Raw genomic sequence first — 16238 nt, forward strand, 5'->3', positions numbered from 1 at the left:
GAGAAAAACCAGCTAGGACCCCAATTTAAAGTTTTAAAACATTATCTAATAGTTTTTAAAATGTTTAAATACTGTACAAAGAAAACATATTTGTAACCAAATTGAATTGCAGGTCTTTAATTTACAACCTATGCCAGTCTTCATTTGCCCTGGGTTCATTTTGCAAGATCATATAGGGTTATTCATAATTTTCATGGCAAATGTAATCCCAAAGTTTGATGTTAGTCTCTGGAGAATTGTTAAAATGTAAAGAGAGAGAGAGAAAGAGAGAAAGAGAAAGAGAGAGAGAGAGAGAGAGAGAGAGAGAGAGAGAGAGAGAGATTTATTTAAAAAAAAATTGGGTCTAGAAATTTTGTATGCTCTTTGCCGTGGAATGAAACTATTTCCTCATAGAGTTAACCCAATTCCTCAAAACCAACCTGCATTTCCAAGGTGCTTCTGATCAAAATGGATCCTGTAATACTATCTAGCTGCTTAAAGGAGTGAAGAAGCTTTCTATCCATTGATAGGAGAAGGTTGATAAGGTATACTATTAGATGGAAAAAGCAAGGTGGAAAACAATATGTCTAATGTGATACACTGTGTATTAAAATAGAGGGAGTAGAGATACCATTTTATAGTAGCTTGTATATGCATGAAGAAAATCTTTAAGGTTATATAAAAAATTAAAAATGTTAATCTACAGGGTGGAAACTGGGCAGATGGGACAATCTGGAGAGGAAGGTTTCATGATATAACTTTTATTTCAGGCATGCTATCACTTTCGAGAAAAATAAAATTTAAAAATATTTTTTATTTCAATCACAAATTTTTATCCAATTAACTTACTGTTGGCTATGTATTGGGAGAGTCCAGGCAAGGTAGCTGGAAAGGCATGGCTGGATAAATCAGAACTTGTTTTTGTTCTCTGTCCCTAACTCTCAGCTCCTTGGTGTTGGCTGCAATCTCTTTTACAGCAGATGGCTGCCCTGCAAGGTTCAGGAAAAATGGCCATGAGATGCATGAGTCATAGGCTTATATTATTCTGATAGCTTGCCAAAGAGGAAGAGAAAGCATCTTTCCTTCTCTGGCAGTGAAGTCCCAAGAAGAACTCTGGACCAACTTGGGTCACATATCCTCCTTGATCCCTGAACTTCATTGTGGCCAGGAGGTAGAATACTCTGATTGGCCAGGCCTAGGTCACATAGGTTTGGTGAGGTTGCCCTCACTGAACCACATAGAAAGAGGAGGAATATTCCCCCAAGCCAGGGGTGATAGGCAATAAACACATCCTATCTAATAAAGAGGGAATATGCTAATTTACTGCCCTGCCCTCAAAGATGGTGGCGCCCACAGTCACAAGATGGCGGCACCCAGTCCCCTCAGCTCCCTTAGTCCCCCAGCCGCCCAGGGCCTCCCAAGGCTCAGGTAACCAGGGCTGGCCGAGGCTAGGGCTGTCAGCAGTGGCAGCAGCAGAGGTGTGATGGGGCATTGCCTTCCCCTGATCGCTGGGTTGCCTCCCACCCTTGAGGGCTCCCGGACTGTGAGAGGGGGCAGACCAGGCTGAGGGATCCCCACTCCAGTGCATGAATTTTCATGCAACGGGCCTCTAGTATCTACTATAACGCTAAATGTGTTTAAAACCAGAAGAAACCTAAATTGCTGTGGCTCAAACCATTATGTCTAGACTTGCTGAAAAACTCACTGAACCACAAGATGCTAGAGACATTGAAAATGACTGTTAACTATACATCAGTATGTTCTCCATTTATATGAGTTGTGACGCTGAAACTGGAATATGACCTCTTTTTCTAAGATGCTGCCTAATTAAAGTTGTTGTTACAAACTGGGAAACACATCAAGCTCCTTTCCCTCACAGACTGTTTATTCCCTCTGGTATTAGTAGTTTTTGAGTCTAAACTTAAAAGATGAGACAAAGGAAAATTTTGGCCAAAGAAGGAGTAATACAAGAAGCTCAGATATCAAAAATGCTGAATTAATCTCCACAAAGCTGCCACATTTTTAGAAAATAAAAACCTCAGCTAAGCTTATTAAAAAGTCATCTAATCTGATGACTGAAGGCAAAAGGGTGTTCAGTTAGTGAGTTACCTAACTCATGCATCTTGCAGCTTTTTCAGAACCTTGGGAGAACACACCTCCTTCAAGAGAGAACGAAGGTACACTCAAAAATAGCTATGCACTATGCATTGCGAGAGGAACCAGGTGAGCTAAGCCGCTTGATACCCTCGAAATATCAGTTTCCTCATCTATAAATGGAGATGATAAATTTGTTTTGCAGAATTATTGGGAGTTGTATTAGTGCCCTCTTGCTGTTACAACAAATTACCATAAACTCAGTAGCTTAAAACCACACAAACTTATATTCTATGGTTCTGGTGGTCAGAAGTTGAAAATGGGTTGGCCGAGGTGCATTCTTATTGGATTCCCTAGAGCAGTGGTCTCAATAATGCTGCGACCCTTTAATACACTTCCTCATGTTGTGGTGACCCCCAACCATAAAATTATTTTCGTTGCTATTTCATAACTGTAGTTTTGCTACTGTTATGAATCGTAATGTAAATATCTGTGTTTTCCGATGGTCTTAGGCGACCCTGCTAGTGGTTCTCAACCTGTGAGTCGCGACCCACAGGTTGAGAACCGCTGCTGTAGAGCCTAAGACCATCGGAAAACACAGATATTTACATTATGATTCATCAACAGTAGCAAAACTACAGTTATGAAATAGCAACGAAAATAATTTTATGGTTGGGGGTCACCACAACATGAGGAACTGTATTAAAGAGTCGCAGCATTAGAAAAGTCGAGAACCATTGCTAGAGGGAGAATCTATTTTCTTGCCTTTTCCAGCTTTTAGAGGTTGCCCAGATTCCTTGTCTTATGGCCTCATCACTCTGACTTCTGCTTCCTTTGTCTTATCTTCTTTTCTGACTCTAACCCTCCTACCTCCTTCTTATAATGACCCTTGTGATTATATTGGCCCACCTAGATCATTAATAATAATCAAAACCCACACCTGCAAGTTCCCCTTTGCTCTATAAATTAACATACAGGTTTCAGGGACTAGGACATGGACATCTTTGGGAGGCCATTATTCTGCCTATTACAGTAGTATAAAATGAAGTAATGTCTGTGACGTTCTTAGCATTGCGCTTGCCACATAAAAGATATTTGACCAATGCCAATTTTCAGTTTGTAAGTTTTAGCAATCCAGATACTTAACAATGCACTAAATCCTTAGATGTTAAATATCCTAATGGGGGTGGAATACATAATGTTATGTTTGCAATTTTTTTTTTTACTTTTATGAGCTCTGTGTACTGAACTTAGAAGATAATTTCTGTCCAAAAATAAAGGACAGTCCTCAAATGGAACAATTTTAAACAGTAAAATAGTCAACATGCAAGTTCTCTCCAGTTACTCTTTAATGAAGACCAAATATAACATGCAGATCGTGGAGAGTGTTCAGAGAACACGCAATGTCCTAAAGAGTGTTACATCTTGTAAAAGATGGGAAAGGGGTTATTTCATTGTTATGTGGTAGGAGGTCAATATTTGGCAATACAGCTGTTTGTGCTTCAACAGATCTCCTCATTTGTATTTCCCAGTTTCCCAGGACGACCCAGTATTCCTCTTTTGGGGAGGGTCCTGCTGGCTCCAACCTGTACTCAGCACAGCCTACTGGCCCCGCATCAGAAAGGTGGATGCTGAATGTCTATGTTTTTCTCCTGAACTCATTATACCCTAAGGACTTCACAATGGCCAAACAAGGCTCCCATCACTTTGAAGAGGGTGTGTGGTGGCCTTTGAGAGCATCTCCAAAAGATTCACGAAGCTCAGTTCATATCTCAAGAAAGGTAAAGATTAAGGCTCTGCTACTCTTAGTGAAAAAATGAACACCCCCGATACCCAGAGGGGTCAATCTTTGCAGTAATGAAGTTTATTTTTGGTATGATGGGCCATCCCTGGTACGTGTTCTTTGTGGTTAATAACAGTCTTTGTTTAGTCGTCACTCTCCTAGGAGGGAATGCTAATGTAATACTCACTGGGTTTTCTGCTGCTGGCTGGGAATTATCGATAGGTCATAAATAAACTACCACCACATAGGAAAGACAATAAGATTACATATACTCCTACTACCTCCAATTACAGTAAGAGCAACAATTATAAGGCTGTACTCCTAGAGCCACCCTGGGGAGAAAATGAGAGGAAAATGTTCCATTAGCTTAATGAAGAGAGCACAGTAGAGCCACAGTTGAATTTTCTCACTATTAGTACCTATGGTGTGCCCAGCACACGAGATGCAGGGAACAATTAAACTTTCTGACAATTAGCCCCTACAATATACGTTCCCTGAACCTGAAGGAGATATCTCAAAGAATCACATTTATATATTTTTTTCACATCTTCCCTACGAAGTTTGAGTGAGTCCTTTGCTTGTGGGAACGGAGGGAGTCAGAACCAAAAGTTTATTTTACAGTTGGCAGGCTTGCTAGAGCGCACACATGAACGGAATGGCACTGTGTATAAAAGGGAGGGTTAAGAAAGATGCAAGCGGAGGAAAGTTCACCCCAGCCTAGTTAGGGAAAAGATGAATTGGATTAATGTGAGTAATCTAGCTTCAGTGTGCCTATACTAGGAATGAGATCACAATAGGGAAAAAATAATACTTATGAGGGCTCTCCAACTGCCGAAGAATGAGGTTTGATTCCTGGAAGGCCTTGTGTTAGAGGGAGATGTCCTGAGATTGGGGGCCCGGTGCTCAGATTTTGGCTCCACAGTTAAATCTTGTCACCTTCCAATTCCTCCTCTACACAATGGAGGTTCCGAACCTCCATGGGTTACTGGGAGGATTAAAGAGAAAATGGCTAGGGATTAATTGATGAATGGAAAGTGCTTAACAGATGTTAGTTATAATTATCTAAGCTCAGAATTAACCTAGACATTATGAAGTTGTATGGTGTAAGGAAATATGTGATAATTTATACTCTCAAGATTTCCTTCTGAGGACTAGGATTTAAACTTGATTTGGGTGGTAGACAGTGAAAAGTCACTTGGTTTCATTTCCATTTAAGCAGTAGAGATATTTGTGCAATTTGAAGGTGCCTGAATTGTTCTTCAAATTACTGATGAATATTTGGATAAATGTGGACAAATCAAGGGTCTCCCCTCTCCCCATGATTCAGAGCACAGGGGGTTTTGCTTGGATCAAGTCTCCACACACGCAGCCAAATACTAGTGACCTTGATCAGGCCAGTTCCCTCCTGTGCACCAGTCAGCCCAATACCTCTGGACCAGGACTGGTTCATCCAGGAACCCTCTCTCTCCATCCTTCCCTGGAGTTCACACCTCCAAGAATTGGGCAACTTCTCAGTATAAACCCTCAAAGCACCCTCAGAGGGGTTTCCTGTATTGCAAACTTCCAACCTCTGACTTTCAATACATTACTGATAGAAAGCCAAAAAAGAAAAATGGCAAGTCCAATAGCAGACTGTATCTTATTGAGAAACACATTCTCTAGGATAGAATGTTTCAAGTATTATTTATGCTCAGTGTCTTGATTTTGCTGGTGTGTCAAGAGGTTAGTTGACAACTGCAATTAGGCTTTAGATGTTTTGTGAAATTACTGCAGGTGTTTTGTAATAACTTACGTTGAGCCTGGCCGCTGTGGCTCAGTTGGTTGGGTCTCATCCCATGCACCAAGAGGTCACAGGTTCTATTCCCAGACAGGACACATTCGTGCCTGGGTTGTCGGCTTGATACCCAGTGTGGGGTGTGCAGGAGGCAGCCGGTCAATATTCCTCTCTCAAAATTCCATAATAAGAACAACAACATAAAATCATCTCGTTTGTCTCAAGGTAAGGAGTTTGAGAAGTACAAGCACTGCTCAGTTACACCTTCACCTGTTCTTGTGACACCTGCTGTCCTTGTGACAGAAAGGACCAGGTCACTTCTCCTTCCTGAGTTGTGTGGGTGCTACTATTCACAGCACTTGTTGCTGTTTTCCTGATTACCAGAAGGTTCACTCTTGCCTCTGCCACCCCCTTTCTGTGACAGTTATGCATTATGTTATAAAAATTGTACGCACTTCCACCCTCCCAAACTCTCTTCATCCTTCATTCTTCCATTTCTTCTGTTTTCAACCTCCAAAGACTGTATCCCTGCCTGAAAGACTTTTATTGTTATGACTTAGTTAAATTAGCATTTGTAAGTAGAGGCCCAGGATGTCAGATGGTAAGCTGAAGGTTCAACAAAAGACCAAAAGGGAAGGTGAAATAGAGAAATTTATTACTCACAGGTCGTGGAGGAGGTACATGGCATGCCTTGAGGGGCCACAGGGGTGGGGGTGGGGGTGGGGAGAAGGCAGGGTACAGGTAGAGCAAGCAGCAGAACCTGGAGCTCATCTTTATTAGGGTCCACGGGTGGGGCGCTTTGGGGTTCCCAGGCTACGACATGATCAGCCCAATGAAACCAAAAAGAGCGGGGTTTGGGTAAGCTCCATGGGGTCACTGAGAGAGTCATATCAAGAATTTAGATTTACCTTGTGACTCTGAGCTGTTATCTAGGGCAAGCTCCTGTTAAGGGAGGGGCTAGTGTCAGTTCAAGTCCCCTGCAGGGCGCTTGGCCAGACAAGTGGATGCCATGGCAGCAATACTATGGAGTAGCTTAGCTGAACACTCAACACCTACTTATTAGGTCTTTTTTTTAAAAATCTCCCTTTACATAGGATGATCTCCATGGGAACAGATGGTTTTGTTTTATTCATTGCTGAATTCCCAGTCCCTAATAATGCCAAACACAGCAGATGCTTAATTGATAGGTTAAATTAAAGAAGAATCTGTGGACAGAATTTATCAAAATCTTTGTGTGTGTGTGTGACCCAACCAAGAAAATTCTATAAGGGAAAGATTTTTATACTTCCACAACTTTCTTTCCTGACCATGAGCTTTGAAATCACTGTCACACCATAATTTTTTTCTATTATTAATAATTTGCATCCTCTTTCCCAAAATTACATGGCTACACATGATAAGATTTAGTTTATGTAACATTTGGTACATCTATCTGTCTATCATCTACCTATCAGAAGCAAAGAAGGTGAAAGGGACCTTAGAGATCATCAAGCATCTTGCCTTGTTCCCACATTTTTCAGCTGAGGAAATTGACAATAAACAATGTAGTTGTGCCGGGCCAGCGGGGCTCAGTGGTTGAGCGTCGACCTATGAACAGGAGGTCAAGGTTTGATTCCTGGTCAGGGCACATGCCTGGGTTGCGGGCTCGATCCCCAGTGTGGGACGTGCAGGAGGCAGCCAATCAATGATTCCCTCTCATCATTGATGTTTCTATCTCTCCTTCTCTCTTCCTCTCTAAAGTCAATAAAAATATATATTAAAAAAATAATGTAGTTGTGATTGCATAGCTACCAATGCTGCCTGAATATTGGGTTTTTTGCTTTAATTTTATGGTAGAAAGATCTTCTGACTTTATAAAAAAGATCTGAAAAGGTGTCCTCATCAGGATAGAAGTTCCCATAAGCTCAGGAGCCCAACTCCCCGTTTGCAACCATAAGGTAGTCGTTTGGGCTAAGTCACATTATCAGCGTGGACCACATGAGTAAGGAGTCCTTGAAGTAGAACAATCTGAGAGGTAGTATGGTGGCCCTAATATCCAAAATACAGCATACTCCAACGTCAGAAATTGCACCACTGGCCTTTGTGCTAAGTTTTACTCACTGCAATCTTACTTGACAAGCAAATCCTCTGAGTAGTGAGACACACACAGATTCCTACCACTTTAGTGGGGACAGAAACTTCAAAGTGATCTCAGAAATCTAGGACTACAGGAGCACTGAGATTCTAGGACTGGGGAGGAACAGGGTGAAAAACTAGGGATATGCTCAAAGGTGAAACAAAAAGGCTGAGGGTCAATTGTCCACTTACAGCCAGCTCAGAATTTCCTTTTCAGTCAAATGTTCTGTTTTGTTTTTTAAAAAGGTCTTTATAGTGTAAATAGTGGGGGTATAGGGCAGAACTAATCATGGTGTGTAATAGCACTGGGATGCAGGGATAGGGTTATTTAACAATTGCTAATTTTACTAATGGATAGCACCCTCGGAGCTCCTCACTAAGTGGACATTGATGGATGGGTAAAGTGGGCTTTGAGATCGGTGAGGGACCACTCTGGATACCTGGCACAAAACAAAGCAGGTTTTGTGGGTAGAGATGAAATTGGAGTAGGAAGCCCTGTGTTGAAGGCAGGGTAGTCCTTCCTGATGTAGGCAATAAGGAGATGCACTGTCTGGAGAGAAGCTAAGCAAAAAATGAAATGGACCAAAAAATCAAACGGTCATGTGCCAAGAATTCTAATCAATGTTAGTTATGAAACAATCCTCTTCCAAATGATCTCTTATTAGTCTAAATTCTAATCGATTACTGTGGCTATTGTTGAGATGAAGTAAAATATGTGGAAGTTTCATATTAGCACATTTTCATAACTTAACCTTTCATAAACCTTGCATCTTGCATGTACGTTAATTTGGAGAATTCCCAGTTATATCATTAGCCCCTGCATTGAACTCAGCTGCACCCGTTTCTTTTCAGAGTATAACCATGGCTGATTGTTGACACTTGCTTGCTTTGAAGCCATTTCTATCTCCAAACTTTTTGGTACTATGTAATTCTATGTTTAAAGGGTATATTTGAAATTAACAATGTAGCACAGTGATGTGAAATATGAAGAAATAGAATTCAGTTACTTTGGTCATTCTGGGCAGATTTAATTATAGTAGTGAAATAGCATGCTAACTTTGAGGTGTGATGTTTCCATTTGAGAAGTGTAAATTTTATTTCAAAGCTTAGATCTTTTACTAAATTTGATGTTTTATTGTTAATTATTTGTTTTAAACTAACAAGTAATATTTTGTTTTAAACTAAAGAGAATCTTCAGTCAGGGATATGATTTAATTGTCTAAATTGTACCTTTTGCAGATGTTTTAGTTTTATTAAAGTTTACTTATCATTTACTGTAATGTTATTATGCATTATTGTGACAGACCAATATATAGGTATAAATTCATCCCCTTTTCAAAATATATTCATGTAATTTAAAAGTATTAGAACATTATTATTTATTTGAGTTACTTTGAAATTATTTTATTTTGCATTGTTACTGGCATGATTATTATGATATATGTGTACATATCATATGTATGTATATACACACATATGGTATATATATTACACATACATATACACATATACATTCAATAAAAGACAATTTTCACTATCTGCACTCCTTTCCTAGTTACCATTCTTATTCATTTCATGATTATTTTTTAAAATATATTTTATTGATTTTTTACAGAGAGGAAGGGAGAGGGAGAGAGAGTCAGAAACATCGATGAGAAACATCAATCAGCTGCCTCCTGCACACCCCCCACTGGGGATGTGCCCGCAACCAAGGTACATGCCGTTGACTGGAATCGAACCTGGGACCCTTGAGTCTGCAGGCCGACGCTCTATCCACTGAGCCAAACCAGTTAGGGCCATTTCATGATTATTACTGAACATATTGTCATATGGAGGTGATGGGTCTTAAAAAATAATCCACTCTGGGTGTCAAATACTCTAGGTATGCCATGAACATCCACTACACCGAGATCTTCTCCTAGGATCTGTAATAACTTGTTGCAGCATTGCAAACATACCTGCACTTTGGTTGATTTTTCTAGTGATTACTAAGCCAGCGATGGGCTATATAAAAACAATTTTACTTCCATTTTTAACTGCATCAGCACATAAGAATTCTTATTATTGTAATTATTTTGCCTTTACTGGTTAAATTAACATTCAGCTTTTGGGGTTGCTGTGCAATATACGATACTATTTTACCTACTGTGTGTTCAAAGCAGTCTTGTCACAGTAACAGCATGCTAGCATGAAAAGCCTTATACCAAATAGGTAAATACATGTCTCTTGTGGATTAAAAGGGGGTAATTATGTCAGCCTTACTGCATTTGTGGGTGAATGGCTAAAAATAATAGAAGTAAAAATGTCAGGAAATATTTAGCATTGAATACAAATAATCACAAGACTGTCATAAGCATGAGAATGTCCTATTAAACACAATTTTTAGTTTCTCTGGATAGAGTATTCAAATTAGAATATAGAAACACATACACAAATAATCTTTTATTTTTCTTTCATTGTAAGCAGTCCCAACCCTGTATACTATAGGTACAATTGCTATAATTTTCTTGTCAAAGTAGATCTTTGCTACAAAGGACTGCCAAATTATTATTTTTATTTAAAAATTTATCTTTATGCTTTATACAAACAGAACCCAAATAAATCCTGATATTGAAAATATTTGGCTTCCTAGAAACATGTAGGATTATGCTGTATGAGGTGCGCTTATTATTGAGAATAATTTGAAAACAAACACACCAGACCTTGCAACTGAGCTTCTAAGTATTCTCTTTGGTTAACCACATACTTACTCCATGACTTGGTCATTGTGTCAAAACCCTCTTTGTGAATGACCTGCAAGACATGTGGCATATTATTCCAAATATTTGATTTCTTAAAATTGAGCTCCATGAACATAAGATGGTTGATTAAGCTAGGTAAAGTAGTTTTTATTTAAAAAGAAGAGGCAATCATAAGGTTCATTTTCTTCTGTAGCTTCTAAGTTAGCTTGGAAGGCTTTGGCAAAGGAAAGTCCCCTAAATATTTTCTAGCTATGATGGCTTCAGAAGTCATCTCTTGTAATTTGAAAGACGATCTATTTGACTACATGAACTGGTAGAATTGTTAATGATATTAGTGTCATTTACAAAAAATAGTCAAATGGTTCTAATGGCTTTTGATGTAAAGCAATGATTGGTAGAATAACGAAATTAGTTGTGTTTGAGGAAGAATGAAATGCTTAAAGTTAGAAGTTATCAGGGAATTGACAATTGGTTTCAGGATCATAGTAAATTTTCTCCCATCTTTGTCTCTTAAATTTTGCCTAGCACACTTATCAGTGGTGGACTAATAACACTACTTTGCATATACAATTATTCTTAACCTTATTCCAAAAATAATTTGAGGAAGCTAACAATAAAAGATATTAATAGTATATAACATTAACAAAGATCACTATAATAGGATAGTATAGTACAATAGGATACAATAGGACAAGAAATTGAAGCAAAGGGAAAATAAAGAGAATAGTAAAATGAATACAATACAAAGATAATAACAAAACATGTATATAAAAATGTTCTGGAAAAGATCAAATAAAGGTCAAATTTTCAGCTCTCAGCTTTTAGTTACCAAAGCAGAGAACAAAATCACCCATTATAAGAATATACATGTGTGAGTGCATTTTCTCCGTGTGTGTGTGTGTGTGTGTGTGTGTGTGTGTGTGTGTGAGAGAGAGAGAGAGAGAGAGAGAGAGAGAGAGAGAGAGGGGCAGGGGGGCTGATTAGTGTAACTAGATAAAAATCTAAATCCGACTTTGCCATTAACACAAACTTTTAGTTTCTCTGTGTTGTAGTAAATGTGGGGATTTAATACTTCTCTTTTCCTCATGTTGCTAGCACATTACAAAAAAAAAAATAGAGTGTAAATAATTGGGACCTACTTCCAGTTCCTAATCTTTTAAGAAAATAGAAACAGCTGATATTGTATTCCAGGGAGAGCCAAAGGGAATGAAGAAGGATCACCTATGTTCCATTCACTTTATATGTGCGGTGTCAGTTAATTCATACACCAGTCTTCTGGAGTCAGATTCCTATTTTACTTACAAATCAGGACCCTGGGTCCAAGGCTTACTTAAACAGAAGTAGCATTTGAACTGTATCTAACCCCAAGTCCAGGGTATATTTTCCACTAAAGGCACTGCTTATTAACCCCTCCCAGGGCTTTACTGAAAAACTGTCTTAAGTAGCATAATAAAGTTATCTCTATTTCAGATGCTCTAAGCATCAATCTTTGATTTTCAAGAAGTCCAGGATAACTTTTGTGCACTTATATGAGTTTCAATCTTTCTGTTAGTGATATAGTACTTGAACTATTTACTGTTTTATTTTACATGTATTCATTTTTGAATATAAGGAAACCTTATGTCACTATTAAAAATGTTAATCCAGTGTGTTTGCTCGAAATAAAATGAAGTATAAAGAGAAGTAACTATTAATAGATATGACTCCATGCAGCCCTTAGGAATCTCTCCAGCACCACCAACTGGGCATGTTCAGAACTGGGAAGTTAGTAAGCTCCTCCCCTCCTTGGGTGTAGGGGCGTGGTCTTCAGCATGAGTTTGCATAGGGCAGTGGTTGGCAAACTCTTTAGTCAACAGAGCCAAATATCAACAGTACGACTGAAATTTCTTTTGAGAGCCGAAAACCGACTTCTGCTCATGGGCCACGAAGTTTCAATCGCACTGTACGTGCGTGCCCGCACGTGGTATTTTGTGGAAGAGCCACACTCAAGGGGCCAAAGAGCCGCATGTGGCTTGCGAGCCGCAGTTTGCCGACCACTGGCGTAGGGTCAGAGGGGCTTGGCTTTCTGGGAGGTGAAGGAATATGCCCACTGCTGTTAGAAAACTGCAGTTGCAACTTAGAGTACTTTACTCAATGAAGTTATTTTGGGCAAAAGGGCTGGTAGAATGAAACAAAAAGTCCCTATTCTATGAGAAGAGAACAAATTATTTTCAGATCTTTTTAGCATTGCTAAGATTTAAGTGCCCTTGTTCTAAAACTTCAGATTTCTAGGAAGCTAATTTGACAATTCAAATAACGTTTCATTAACTCAATAAATCAAGTAATCTGATACTTAAAAATGTTGTCAACTAAATCAATATTTTCTATTATTCTTAGAAAAAATATTTTAAGAAAACCCAAGGAATAAATGGCTGGGACTTAAGGCATTTCTATTATCTTTCATATTATAAATTCTAAAAAAGCAAGCACTTAATCTTTACATATTTTCCCTAGAGCTTAATACAATATATTACATAGTATATTACATAACAAATGTGTATGTCAGAATATTCTATATTCATTTCCTTACCAGACATCAAATTCAGGTTTAACCTGGTTTATTTTATGAAGAAATGACTTCCACTCATAGTAATTAGTTATGAATGGCACAGACCGTATCTTGGACAATATAAAGAAAAGCCTTCCAGAAGTTAATTGAGCTCTATTAATAGTTGGTGGGTTATTACTGCATTTGTTCTATGTTCCTGTGGATGAATTTCAGTTTTGTTCAATCCCATTTTTGGCAGAATATGACTATTTTTTTCAAACCTTATTTGAATTTTGAGTAAATGTCTTTCCATGAATAATGATGAGTTGTTAAACTTGAGCAAATCTTTATAGAACACTCACACCCACTTAATTTTATGGATGTTTTAACTTCAAGCAATAGAGTAGGCATTTTTGCAATATAATGCACAGCTGAACATGGAAAACCAAGGTCAAATGGACAAGTCATATAATTTTGATAATTTGACAGCATAACTCTAATTATAGACAGAACAGTTGCATGTAAAGGCCATCCTTAAACTTTGATATAGAAGGGAATGAGTATTGATTGACTACCTATGCAGTTAGAACTTGCTACCATTTAATGCTCACAATAACCCTATGAAGCTAGGAGGAAAGTGAAGACCAAAGAGGGTAATTTACCGGGAACCACCCAGATTGCAAATGGCAGAGCTGGGATTTGAAATCAGGCCTGTATGAGTTGAAAGATTGCACATTTCCTCTACACCATTCTGCCTTTATGGTTAATGAAAATGTACAAAATAATCACAATTCTTGGATACTGGCAATTCTATTTCATCAGTATACAGAAATCACTGAGAAGCTGTGGTGTTATGGGGTGAGGGGAGTCGTATCAGGTCATATCCTGAACAAAATCAGGATCCACTCGGGTGAACAGTGGAGAGCTCACAAAGCCATTGGAGAGTGAGTTCCAGGAGGGAATTTCTAAGATGGGAGGACCAAATGCTTCAAAGTTCTCTGAAGCATAACTGCGAAGATGTGACCTATGATGGGCAGCCACTGCAGGCCTCAGCTGCTCCTGGTCTAACAGGTTGAGCCAAAGCTCTGCAGTGTCTGAAGAGCAGTGTCATAGTGCCACATTCTCTGAATAGTGCCAGAGATGGCAATCACAGGGCAGAAATCACCTGTGCTTCCTGTGGACTGAACCACTGTTTGCACAATGGATTTTTTATACATGTGCAAAACAATCACTCAAACATCATTGATTTGCTTTAGGTGGAAAACAACCTACTTTGTTACATATTTAATATTTTGCTACTTTACTGAATTAAGACTAAGCTTCTTTTGTGTTCTCAGGGCACTGAGAATACAACCATGCAAAGATGAATGTCATCCTCAAGTCAAAATATTGGTGTGAGAAGTGTTGAAAAGTTTAATATATATAGTGTTCTAGAGATTGCATTTTTCTTGTTATACACACACGCACACACACACACGTGCATGTGTGTATATATGTATATATATATATCTGATTCAAGGCTAAGAATGTGTTCCAAGGTAGAAATTCTACCATATGTAAACCATCCTAAACAAAAATTTAGCTTATCAATTGATTAAGCATAATATACATTAGATTAACAGATTATATAAAGTTCATTTATATAGTTTCCTCATAATCCCATTTATACATATTTTCTTCACTGGTAATACAGAGGTAAATCTCATACTAGCACATGTGAACATGCATTCATAATTAGAGACCAAGGGAGGCAAAAGGGGGAGACACAGTGGGGAAGTACATTTTGTATGTAGGAGTGCCTCCTATTTCTGTGTATACTAGGCTGGAAATTAAATATGGTAATTACTTTCCTTAGACGTTTATTTTTGTAAGTTCCCAAATCTCAAACATTTGTAAGAAAAAATATTCCCTTGCATGCTCTTACCATATAATACTAGAGGCCCGGTGCATGAAAATTCATGCACTGGAAGGGGGGGGTCCCTCATCCATGCCTGCCCCCTCTCACAGTCCAGGAGCCCTCAGGGGCGGGAGGCGACCCAGTGATCAGGGAAAGGCGACGCCCCATCACACCTCTGCTGCTGCCAGTGCTGGCAGTGGAAGCCTCGGCCAGCCCTGGGCGGCTAGGCAGCCGCTATCCAAGGCTTGCCTGTGCCCTGGGCCGGCCCTGGGTGGCTGGGTAGCCGCCATCCGAGGCTTGCCTGCACCTCGGGCTGGCCCTGGGCGGCTGGGGGGCTGAGGGGACTGGGGGACTCTGGAGGCAGGCATGTGGAGCAGCTGGGCCCACCTGGGGACGGGCCTGGCCTTGCCGTGGGCCTGCGGCCCTGGCAGGGCTGAGGGGACTGGGCACCGCCATCTTTGAGGGTGGGGCAATTAGCATATTCCCTCTTTATTAGATAGGATGTTCAGGTTTCTGGGATTCTGCTTGTCAGGTAGACTATAGAGATATATTGCCCCTAGGATGCCCTTCTTTCTTTTGTCTGCCTGGAGAACCTTAAGCACCACTTATTTGGACAATTTCTGTATTAGCAATATCTAGAAGAAGTCTCCTGTATTACAATGTTAATACATTCCAGGAATTACACCATTCAAAATCAGGTATAATTGTTTTGTCTATCTAGTTCTGGAATAGCATATAATAGAAGCACAATAAAAGTTTAACATTAATTATGAGCTTTTATTGACCAAACTAGAGGCCCAATGCACAAAATTTGTGCAAGAGTAGGCCTTAGCAGCCGCAGCGGCTGACTCGACCCCTCCCTCGTAGCTGTAGCCGCTGCCTTGATCCTGCGGCTGCAGCCTCAGCTTAGTCTGGAAGGATGTCCAGGAGGTCGTTTGACTGTTTGGTCTAATTAGCATATTACCCTTTTATTATTATAGATTAGGGTTTCCATTTCTTTTTAAAAATATATATTTTTATTGATTTCGGAGAGGGAGGGAGATAGAAACATCAATGAGACTCATTGATTGGCTGTCTCCTACACACCCCCTAGTGGGGATCGAGCCCACAACCCAGGAATGTACTCTTGACTGGAATTGAACCCGGGACCCTTCAGTCAGCAGGCTGACGCTCCATCCACTGAGCCAAGCAAGCCAGGGCAGGGTTTCCATTTCAGCTAGATTACTCAGCAGTTTTTAATTCCAAGTCATGCCTTGTTTGTGTTTAGGCATAAACATAAAATTAAATAAGATGGCATGTGCTATTTTAATATGTATAAGGGAAATACA

The sequence above is a fragment of the Plecotus auritus genome (genome assembly GCF_963455305.1).
Source record: "Plecotus auritus genome assembly, chromosome: 1".
Lineage (NCBI taxonomy): Eukaryota > Metazoa > Chordata > Mammalia > Chiroptera > Vespertilionidae > Plecotus > Plecotus auritus.